We start from the raw sequence: 12,658 nt of genomic DNA, 5'->3' as shown, positions 1-12,658 counted from the left end.
AGCTGCGCGCTCATATTAAGTTCACGTGCTACGTGACGCCAAACATGCGCATAAGAGTGTTTTCACACTCGCCGTTTGCTTATAGATGGCACTGACTGTCACTCATACTTCTAAACTCACATATAAACCCCAAAAAGTGGATGGAGGGAAGGCCGCTGTGGTAGCTCAGTGGTTAGAGCATCGAACGCGTTATTCGAAGGTTGTAGGTTCGCTTCCTGCCTACGGCTGGTTATTTTTTCATCCAGTTTTCTTTTTTCTTATTTACATTCCATTTGTTCTAATAACTTCCCCTGTACATTCCTTGGCATTACTGTCTGTTAGATCTCAATATTATGTGTTAAAACACGGAAAACGAGCCCATAGGTATACACTTCTTTCCTTTATTTTATTGAACGAGGGTCTCGTACTGGCAGCCTTGGTGTGTTTAGGTTGTATAAGAGGGACAATTAATGAGCTGCTCGCTCATATTAAGTTCACGTGCTACGTGACACCAAACATGCGCATGAGAGTGTTTTCACACTCGCCGTTTGGCCTATAGATGGCGCTGACTGTCTCCCACTTCTAAATTCACATATAAACCCAAAAAGTGAATGGAGGGAAGGCCGCTGTGGTAGCTCAGTGGTTAGAGCATCGAACGCGTTATTCGAAGGTCGTAGGTTCGATTCCTGCCCATGGCTGGGTATTTTTTCATCCACTTTTCTTTCTTCTTATTTACATTCCATTGGTTGTAATAATTTCGCTTGTACATTCCTTCGCATTACTGTGTGTTAGATCTCATTAATATTGTGTTAAGACACGGAAAACGCGCCCTTAGGTATACACTTCTTTCCCTTATTTCATTTAACGAGGGTATCGTACTGGCAGACTTGGTGTGTTTAGGGGTTATAAGAGGGACAATTACACAGCTGCCCGCTCATAATAAGTTAACGTGCTACGTGACGCCTAACATGCGCATAAGAGTGTTTTTACAGTCGCCATTTGCTTATAGAAAGCGCTGACTGTCAGTCCTACTTCTAAATTCACATATAAACCTAAAAAGTGAATGGAGGGAAGGCTGCTGTGGTAGCTCAGTGCTTAGAGCATCGAACGCGTTATTCGAAGGTCGTAGGTTCGATTCCTGACCACGGCTGGTTATTTTTCTCGTCCAGTTTTCTTTCTTCCTATTTACATTCCATTGGTTTTAATAACTTCCCCTGTACATTCCTTGGTAATACTGTCTGTTAGATCTCAATTATATTGTGTTAAAACATGGAAAACGAGCCCTTAGGTGTACACTTCTTTCCCTTATTTCATTGAACGAGGGTCTCGTACTGGCAGACTTGGTGTGTTTAGGTTGTATAAGAGGGACATTTAACCAGCTGCCCGCTCATAATAAGTTCACGTGCTACGTGACGCCAAACATGCGCATAAGAGTGTTTTCACACTCGCCATTTGGCTTATAGATGGCGGTGACTGTCACTCCTACTTCTAAATTCACATATAAACCCCAAAAAGTGGATGGAGGGAAGGCCGCTGTGGTAGCGCAGTGGTTAGAGCATCGAACGCGTTATTCGAAGGTCGTAGGTTCAATTCCTGCCAACGGCTGGTTATTTTTTCATTCACTTTTCTTTCTTCCTATTTACATTGATTGGTTCTAATAACTTCACCTGTACATTCCTTGGTATTACTGTCTGTTAGATCTCAATAATATTGTTTAAAAACACGGAAAACGAGCCCTTAGGTGTACACTTCTTTCCCTTATTTTATTGAACGAGGGTCTCGTACTGGCAGACTTGGTGTGTTTAGGTTGTATAAGAGGGACAATTAACCAGCTGCCCGCTCATAAGTTCACGTGCTACGTGACGACAAACATGCGAATAAGAGTGTTTTCACACTCGCCATTTGGCTGATAGATGGCGGTGACTGTCACTCCTACTTCTAAATTCACATATAAACCCCAAAAAGTGGATGGAGGGAAGGCCGCTGTGGTAGCTCAGTGGTTAGAGCATCGAACGCGTTATTCGAGGGTCGTAGGTTCAATTCCTGCCAACGGCTGGTTATTTGTTCATCCACTTTTCTTTCTTCTTATTTACATTCCATTGGTTCTAATAACTTCCCCTGTACATTCCTTGGCATTACTGTCTGTTATATCTCATTAATATTGTGTTAAAACACGGAAAACGAGCCCTTAGGTGTACCCTTCTTTCCCTTATTTCATTGAACGAGAGTCTCGTACTGGCAGACTTGGTGTGTTTAGATTGTATAAGAGGGACAATTATACAGCTGCCCGCTCATATTAGGTTCACGTGCTACGTGACGCCAAACATGCGCATAAGAGTGTTTTCACACTCGCCGTTTGGCTTATAGATGGCACTGACTGTCACTCCTACTTCTAAATTCACATATGAACCCAAAAAAGTGGATGGAGGGAAGGCCGCTGTGGTAGCTCAGTGATTAGAGCATCGAACGCGTTATTCGAAGGTCGTATGTTCGATTCCTGACCACGGCTGGTTATTTTTTTCGTCCACTTTTCTTTCTTCTTATTTGCATTCCATTGGTTCTAATAACTTCCCCTGTACATTCCTTGGCATTACTGTCTGTTAGATCTCATTAATATTGTGTTAAAACACGGAAAACGAGCCCTTAGGTACACACTTTTTTTCCTTATTTCATTGAACGAGGGTCTCGTACTGGCAGACTTGGTGTGTTTAGGTTGTATAAGAGGGACAATTAACCAGCTGCCCGCTCAGAATAAGTTCACGTGCTACGTGACGCCAAACATGCGCATAAGAGTGTTTTCACACTCGCCGTTTGGCTTAAAGATGGCGGTGACTGTCACTCCTACTTCTAAATTCACATATAAACCCCAAAAAGTGGATGGAGGGAAGGCCGCTGTGGTAGCTCAGTGGTTAGAGCTTCGAACGCGTTATTCGAAGGTCGTAGGTTCAGTTCTTGCCAACGGCTGGTTATTTGTTCATCCACTTTTCTTTATTCCTATTTACGTTCCATTGGTTCTAATAACTTCCCTGTACATTACTTGGCAATGCTGTCTGTTAGATCTCATTATTATTGTGTTAAAACACGGAAAACGAGCCCTTAGGTATACACTTATTTCCCTTATTTCATTGAACTAGGGTCTCGTACTGGCAGACTTGGTGTGTTTAGGTTGTATAAGAGGGACAATTATTCAGCTGCCCGCTCGTAATAGGTTCACGTGCTACGTGACGCTAAACATGCGCATAAGAGGGTTTTCACACTCGCCGTTCGGCTTATAGATGGCACTGACTGTCACTCCTACTTCTAAATTCACATATAAACCCCAAAAAGTGGATGGAGGGAAGGCCGCTGTGGTAGCTAGGTGGTTAGAGCATCGAACGCGTTATTCGAAAGTCTTAGGTTCGATTCCTGACCACGGCTGGTTATTTTTTCGTCCACTTTTCTTTCTTCCTATTTACATTCCATTGGTTTTAATAACTTCCCCTGTACATTCCTTGGCATTACTGTCTGTTAGATCTCATTATTATTGTGTTAAAACACGGAAAGCGAGCCCTTAGGTATACACTTCTTTTTCTTATTTCATTGAACGATGGTCTCGTACTGGCAGACTTGGTGTGTTTAGGTTGTATAAGAGGGACAATTAATCAGCTGTCCGCTCATAATAGGTTCACGTGCTACGTGACGCCAAACATGCGCATAAGAGTGTTTTCACACTCGCCGTTTGGCTTATAGATGGCGCTGACTGTCACTCCTACTTCTAAATTCACATATAAACCTAAAAAGTGGATGGAGGGAAGGCCGCTGTGGTAGCTCAGTGGTTAGAGCATCGAACGCGTTATTCGAAGGTCGTAGGTTCGATTCCTGCCCATGGCTGGGTATTTTTTCATCCACTTTTCTTTCTTCTTATTTACATTCCATTGGTTGTAATAATTTCGCTTGTACATTCCTTCGCATTACTGTGTGTTAGATCTCATTAATATTGTGTTAAGACACGGAAAACGCGCCCTTATGTATACACTTCTTTCCCTTATTTCATTTAACGAGGGTATCGTACTGGCAGACTTGGTGTGTTTAGGGGTTATAAGAGGGACAATTACACAGCTGCCCGCTCATAATAAGTTAACGTGCTACGTGACGCCTAACATGCGCATAAGAGTGTTTTTACAGTCGCCATTTGCTTATAGAAAGCGCTGACTGTCAGTCCTACTTCTAAATTCACATATAAACCTAAAAAGTGAATGGAGGGAAGGCTGCTGTGGTAGCTCAGTGCTTAGAGCATCGAACGCGTTATTCGAAGGTCGTAGGTTCGATTCCTGACCACGGCTGGTTATTTTTCTCGTCCAGTTTTCTTTCTTCCTATTTACATTCCATTGGTTTTAATAACTTCCCCTGTACATTCCTTGGTAATACTGTCTGTTAGATCTCAATTATATTGTGTTAAAACATGGAAAACGAGCCCTTAGGTGTACACTTCTTTCCCTTATTTCATTGAACGAGGGTCTCGTACTGGCAGACTTGGTGTGTTTAGGTTGTATAAGAGGGACATTTAACCAGCTGCCCGCTCATAATAAGTTCACGTGCTACGTGACGCCAAACATGCGCATAAGAGTGTTTTCACACTCGCCATTTGGCTTATAGATGGCGGTGACTGTCACTCCTACTTCTAAATTCACATATAAACCCCAAAAAGTGGATGGAGGGAAGGCCGCTGTGGTAGCGCAGTGGTTAGAGCATCGAACGCGTTATTCGAAGGTCGTAGGTTCAATTCCTGCCAACGGCTGGTTATTTTTTCATTCACTTTTCTTTCTTCCTATTTACATTGATTGGTTCTAATAACTTCACCTGTACATTCCTTGGTATTACTGTCTGTTAGATCTCAATAATATTGTTTAAAAACACGGAAAACGAGCCCTTAGGTGTACACTTCTTTCCCTTATTTTATTGAACGAGGGTCTCGTACTGGCAGACTTGGTGTGTTTAGGTTGTATAAGAGGGACAATTAACCAGCTGCCCGCTCATAAGTTCACGTGCTACGTGACGACAAACATGCGAATAAGAGTGTTTTCACACTCGCCATTTGGCTGATAGATGGCGGTGACTGTCACTCCTACTTCTAAATTCACATATAAACCCCAAAAAGTGGATGGAGGGAAGGCCGCTGTGGTAGCTCAGTGGTTAGAGCATCGAACGCGTTATTCGAGGGTCGTAGGTTCAATTCCTGCCAACGGCTGGTTATTTGTTCATCCACTTTTCTTTCTTCTTATTTACATTCCATTGGTTCTAATAACTTCCCCTGTACATTCCTTGGCATTACTGTCTGTTATATCTCATTAATATTGTGTTAAAACACGGAAAACGAGCCCTTAGGTGTACCCTTCTTTCCCTTATTTCATTGAACGAGAGTCTCGTACTGGCAGACTTGGTGTGTTTAGATTGTATAAGAGGGACAATTATACAGCTGCCCGCTCATATTAGGTTCACGTGCTACGTGACGCCAAACATGCGCATAAGAGTGTTTTCACACTCGCCGTTTGGCTTATAGATGGCACTGACTGTCACTCCTACTTCTAAATTCACATATGAACCCAAAAAAGTGGATGGAGGGAAGGCCGCTGTGGTAGCTCAGTGATTAGAGCATTGAACGCGTTATTCGAAGGTCGTAGGTTCGATTCCTGACCACGGCTGGTTATTTTTTTCGTCCACTTTTCTTTCTTCTTATTTGCATTCCATTGGTTCTAATAACTTCCCCTGTACATTCCTTGGCATTACTGTCTGTTAGATCTCATTAATATTGTGTTAAAACACGGAAAACGAGCCCTTAGGTACACACTTTTTTTCCTTATTTCATTGAACGAGGGTCTCGTACTGGCAGACTTGGTGTGTTTAGGTTGTATAAGAGGGACAATTAACCAGCTGCCCGCTCAGAATAAGTTCACGTGCTACGTGACGCCAAACATGCGCATAAGAGTGTTTTCACACTCGCCGTTTGGCTTAAAGATGGCGGTGACTGTCACTCCTACTTCTAAATTCACATATAAACCCCAAAAAGTGGATGGAGGGAAGGCCGCTGTGGTAGCTCAGTGGTTAGAGCTTCGAACGCGTTATTCGAAGGTCGTAGGTTCAATTCTTGCCAACGGCTGGTTATTTGTTCATCCACTTTTCTTTATTCCTATTTACGTTCCATTGGTTCTAATAACTTCCCTGTACATTACTTGGCAATGCTGTCTGTTAGATCTCATTATTATTGTGTTAAAACACGGAAAACGAGCCCTTAGGTATACACTTATTTCCCTTATTTCATTGAACTAGGGTCTCGTACTGGCAGACTTGGTGTGTTTAGGTTGTATAAGAGGGACAATTATTCAGCTGCCCGCTCGTAATAGGTTCACGTGCTACGTGACGCTAAACATGCGCATAAGAGGGTTTTCACACTCGCCGTTCGGCTTATAGATGGCACTGACTGTCACTCCTACTTCTAAATTCACATATAAACCCCAAAAAGTGGATGGAGGGAAGGCCGCTGTGGTAGCTAGGTGGTTAGAGCATCGAACGCGTTATTCGAAAGTCTTAGGTTCGATTCCTGACCACGGCTGGTTATTTTTTCGTCCACTTTTCTTTCTTCCTATTTACATTCCATTGGTTTTAATAACTTCCCCTGTACATTCCTTGGCATTACTGTCTGTTAGATCTCATTATTATTGTGTTAAAACACGGAAAGCGAGCCCTTAGGTATACACTTCTTTTTCTTATTTCATTGAACGATGGTCTCGTACTGGCAGACTTGGTGTGTTTAGGTTGTATAAGAGGGACAATTATTCAGCTGTCCGCTCATAATAGGTTCACGTGCTACGTGACGCCAAACATGCGCATAAGAGTGTTTTCACACTCGCCGTTTGGCTTATAGATGGCGCTGACTGTCACTCCTACTTCTAAATTCACATATAAACCTAAAAAGTGGATGGAGGGAAGGCCGCTGTGGTAGCTCAGTGGTTAGAGCATCGAACGCGTTATTCGAAGGTCGTAGGTTCGATTCCTGACCACGGCTGGTTATTTTTTTCGTCCACTTTTCTTTCTTCTTATTTGCATTCCATTGGTTCTAATAACTTCCCCTGTACATTCCTTGGCATTACTGTCTGTTAGATCTCATTAATATTGTGTTAAAACACGGAAAACGAGCCCTTAGGTACACACTTTTTTTCCTTATTTCATTCAACGAGGGTCTCGTACTGGCAGACTTGGTGTGTTTAGGTTGTATAAGAGGGACAATTAACCAGCTGCCCGCTCATAATAAGTTCACGTGCTACGTGACGCCAAACATGCGCATAAGAGTGTTTTCACACTCGCCGTTTGGCTTAAAGATGGCGGTGACTGTCACTCCTACTTCTAAATCCACATATAAACCCCAAAAAGTGGATGGAGGGAAGGCCGCTGTGGTAGCTCAGTGGTTAGAGCTTCGAAAGCGTTATTCGAAGGTCGTAGGTTCAATTCTTGCCAACGGCTGGTTATTTGTTCATCCACTTTTCTTTATTCCTATTTACGTTCCATTGGTTCTAATAACTTCCCTGTACATTACTTGGCATTGCTGTCTGTTAGATCTCATTATTATTGTGTTAAAACACGGAAAACGAGCCCTTAGGTATACACTTATTTCCCTTATTTCATTGAACTAGGGTCTCGTACTGGCAGACTTGGTGTGTTTAGGTTGTATAAGAGGGACAATTATTCAGCTGCCCGCTCGTAATAAGTTCACGTGCTACGTGACGCCAAACATGCGCATAAGAGGGTTTTCACACTCGCCGTTCGGCTTATAGATGGCGCTGACTGTCACTCCTACTTCTAAATTCACATATGAACCCAAAAAAGTGGATGGAGGGAAGGCCGCTGTGGTAGCTTAGTGGTTAGAACATCGAACGCGTTATTCGAAGGTCGTAGGTCCGATTCCTGCCCACGGCTGGTTATTTTTTCATCCACTTTTCTTTCATCTTATTTACATTCTATTGGTTCTAATAACTTCCCCTGTACATTCCTTGGCATTACTGTCTGTTAGATCTGAATAATATTGTGTTAAAACACGGAAAACGAGCCCTTAGGTATACACTTCTTTCCCTTATTTCATTGAACGAGGGTCTCGTACTGGCAGACTTGGTGTGTTACGGTTGTATAAGAGGGACAATTAATCTGCTGCCCGCTCATAATAGGTTCATGTGCTACGTGACGCCAAACATGCGCATAAGAGTGTTTTCACACTCGCCGTTTGGCTTATAGATGGCGCTGACTGTCACTCCTACTTCTAAATTCACATATAAACCCAAAAAGTGGATGGAGGGAAATCCACTGTGGTAGCTCAGTGGTTAGAGCAATGAACGGGTTATTCGAAGGTTGTAGGTTCGATTCCTGCCCACGGCTGGTTATTTTTTCATCCACTTTTCTTTCTTCGTATTTACATTCCATTGGTTCTAATAACTCCCCCTGTACATTCCTTGGCATTACTGTCTGTTAGATCTCATTAATATTGTGTTAAAACACGGAAAACGAGCCCTTAGGTATACACTTCTTTCCCTTATTTCATTGAACGAGGGTCTCGTACTGGCAGACTTGGTGTGTTTAGATTGTATAAGAGGGACAATTATACAGCTGCCCGCTCATAATAAGTTCACGTGCTACGTGACGCCAAACATGCGCATAAGAGTGTTTTCACACTCGCCGTTTGGCTTATAGATGGCGCTGACTGTCACTCCTACTTCTAAATTCACATATAAACCTAAAAAGGGTATGGAGGGAAGGCCGCTGTGGTAGCTCAGTGGTTAGAGCATCGAACGCGTTATTCGAAGGTCGTAGGTTCGATTCCTGACCACGGCTGGTTATTTTTTTCGTCCACTTTTCTTTCTTCTTATTTACATTCTATTGGTTCTAATAACTTCCCCTGTACATTCCTTGGCATTACTGTCTGTTAGATCTCATTAATATTGTATTAAAACACGGAAAACGAGCCCTTAGGTATACACTTCTTTCCCTTATTTCATTGAACGAGGGTCTCGTACTGGCAGCCTTGGTGTGTTTAGGTTGTATAAGAGGGACAAATAATGAGCTGCTCGCTCATATTAAGTTAACGTGCTACGTGACGCCTAACATGCGCATAAGAGTGTTTTTAAAGTCGCCATTTGCTTATAGAAGGCGCTGACTGTCACTCCTACTTCTAAATTCACATATAAACCCCAAAAAGTGGATGGAGGGAAGGCCGCTGTGGTAGCGCAGTGGTTAGAGCATCGAACGCGTTATTCGAAGGTCGTAGGTTCAATTCCTGCCAACGGCTGGTTATTTTTTCATTCACTTTTCTTTCTTCCTATTTACATTGATTGGTTCTAATAACTTCACCTGTACATTCCTTGGTATTACTGTCTGTTAGATCTCAATAATATTGTTTAAAAACACGGAAAACGAGCCCTTAGGTGTACACTTCTTTCCCTTATTTTATTGAACGAGGGTCTCGTACTGGCAGACTTGGTGTGTTTAGGTTGTATAAGAGGGACAATTAACCAGCTGCCCGCTCATAAGTTCACGTGCTACGTGACGACAAACATGCGAATAAGAGTGTTTTCACACTCGCCATTTGGCTGATAGATGGCGGTGACTGTCACTCCTACTTCTAAATTCACATATAAACCCCAAAAAGTGGATGGAGGGAAGGCCGCTGTGGTAGCTCAGTGGTTAGAGCATCGAACGCGTTATTCGAGGGTCGTAGGTTCAATTCCTGCCAACGGCTGGTTATTTGTTCATCCACTTTTCTTTCTTCTTATTTACATTCCATTGGTTCTAATAACTTCTCCTGTACATTCCTTGGCATTACTGTCTGTTATATCTCATTAATATTGTGTTAAAACACGGAAAACGAGCCCTTAGGTGTACCCTTCTTTCCCTTATTTCATTGAACGAGAGTCTCGTACTGGCAGACTTGGTGTGTTTAGATTGTATAAGAGGGACAATTATACAGCTGCCCGCTCATATTAGGTTCACGTGCTACGTGACGCCAAACATGCGCATAAGAGTGTTTTCACACTCGCCGTTTGGCTTATAGATGGCGCTGACTGTCACTCCTACTTCTAAATTCACATATAAACCTAAAAAGTGGATGAGGGAAGGCCGCTGTGGTAGCTCAGTGGTTAGAGCATCGAACGCGTTATTCGAAGGTCGTAGGTTCGATTCCTGACCACGGCTGGTTATTTTTTTCGTCCACTTTTCTTTCTTCTTATTTGCATTCCATTGGTTCTAATAACTTCCCCTGTACATTCCTTGGCATTACTGTCTGTTAGATCTCATTAATATTGTGTTAAAACACGGAAAACGAGCCCTTAGGTACACACTTTTTTTCCTTATTTCATTGAACGAGGGTCTCGTACTGGCAGACTTGGTGTGTTTAGGTTGTATAAGAGGGACAATTAACCAGCTGCCCGCTCAGAATAAGTTCACGTGCTACGTGACGCCAAACATGCGCATAAGAGTGTTTTCACACTCGCCGTTTGGCTTAAAGATGGCGGTGACTGTCACTCCTACTTCTAAATTCACATATAAACCCCAAAAAGTGGATGGAGGGAAGGCCGCTGTGGTAGCTCAGTGGTTAGAGCTTCGAACGCGTTATTCGAAGGTCGTAGGTTCAATTCTTGCCAACGGCTGGTTATTTGTTCATCCACTTTTCTTTATTCCTATTTACGTTCCATTGGTTCTAATAACTTCCCTGTACATTACTTGGCAATGCTGTCTGTTAGATCTCATTATTATTGTGTTAAAACACGGAAAACGAGCCCTTAGGTATACACTTATTTCCCTTATTTCATTGAACTAGGGTCTCGTACTGGCAGACTTGGTGTGTTTAGGTTGTATAAGAGGGACAATTATTCAGCTGCCCGCTCGTAATAGGTTCACGTGCTACGTGACGCTAAACATGCGCATAAGAGGCTTTTCACACTCGCCGTTCGGCTTATAGATGGCACTGACTGTCACTCCTACTTCTAAATTCACATATAAACCCCAAAAAGTGGATGGAGGGAAGGCCGCTGTGGTAGCTAGGTGGTTAGAGCATCGAACGCGTTATTCGAAAGTCTTAGGTTCGATTCCTGACCACGGCTGGTTATTTTTTCGTCCACTTTTCTTTCTTCCTATTTACATTCCATTGGTTTTAATAACTTCCCCTGTACATTCCTTGGCATTACTGTCTGTTAGATCTCATTATTATTGTGTTAAAACACGGAAAGCGAGCCCTTAGGTATACACTTCTTTTTCTTATTTCATTGAACGATGGTCTCGTACTGGCAGACTTGGTGTGTTTAGGTTGTATAAGAGGGACAATTAATCAGCTGTCCGCTCATAATAGGTTCACGTGCTACGTGACGCCAAACATGCGCATAAGAGTGTTTTCACACTCGCCGTTTGGCTTATAGATGGCGCTGACTGTCAGTCCTACTTCTAAATTCACATATAAACCTAAAAAGTGGATGGAGGGAAGGCCGCTGTGGTAGCTCAGTGGTTAGAGCATCGAACGCGTTATTCGAAGGTCGTAGGTTCGATTCCTGACCACGGCTGGTTATTTTTTTCGTCCACTTTTCTTTCTTCTTATTTGCATTCCATTGGTTCTAATAACTTCCCCTGTACATTCCTTGGCATTACTGTCTGTTAGATCTCATTAATATTGTGTTAAAACACGGAAAACGAGCCCTTAGGTACACACTTTTTTTCCTTATTTCATTCAACGAGGGTCTCGTACTGGCAGACTTGGTGTGTTTAGGTTGTATAAGAGGGACAATTAACCAGCTGCCCGCTCATAATAAGTTCACGTGTACGTGACGCCAAACATGCGCATAAGAGTGTTTTCACACTCGCCGTTTGGCTTAAAGATGGCGGTGACTGTCACTCCTACTTCTAAATCCACATATAAACCCCAAAAAGTGGATGGAGGGAAGGCCGCTGTGGTAGCTTAGTGGTTAGAACATCGAACGCGTTATTCGAAGGTCGTAGGTCCGATTCCTGCCCACGGCTGGTTATTTTTTCATCCACTTTTCTTTCATCTTATTTACATTCTATTGGTTCTAATAACTTCCCCTGTACATTCCTTGGCATTACTGTCTGTTAGATCTCATTAATATTGTGTTAAAACACGGAAAACGAGCCCTTAGGTATACACTTCTTTCCCTTATTTCATTGAACGAGGGTCTCGTACTGGCAGACTTGGTGTGTTTAGATTGTATAAGAGGGACAATTATACAGCTGCCCGCTCATAATAAGTTCACGTGCTACGTGACGCCAAACATGCGCATAAGAGTGTTTTCACACTCGCCGTTTGGCTTATAGATGGCGCTGACTGTCACTCCTACTTCTAAATTCACATATAAATCCAAAAAGTGGATGGAGGGAAATCCACTGTGGTAGCTCAGTGGTTAGAGCAATGAACGGGTTATTCGAAGGTTGTAGGTTCGATTCCTGCCCACGGCTGGTTATTTTTTCATCCACTTTTCTTTCTTCGTATTTACATTCCATTGGTTCTAATAACTCCCCCTGTACATTCCTTGGCATTACTGTCTGTTAGATCTCATTAATATTGTGTTAAAACACGGAAAACGAGCCCTTAGGTATACACTTCTTTCCCTTATTTCATTGAACGAGGGTCTCGTACTGGCAGACTTGGTGTGTT

Source organism: Rhipicephalus microplus, chromosome 4 (assembly GCF_043290135.1).
Source record: "Rhipicephalus microplus isolate Deutch F79 chromosome 4, USDA_Rmic, whole genome shotgun sequence".
Taxonomy (NCBI): Eukaryota; Metazoa; Arthropoda; class Arachnida; order Ixodida; family Ixodidae; genus Rhipicephalus; species Rhipicephalus microplus.
Note: the sequence above shows the minus strand (reverse complement) of the source record.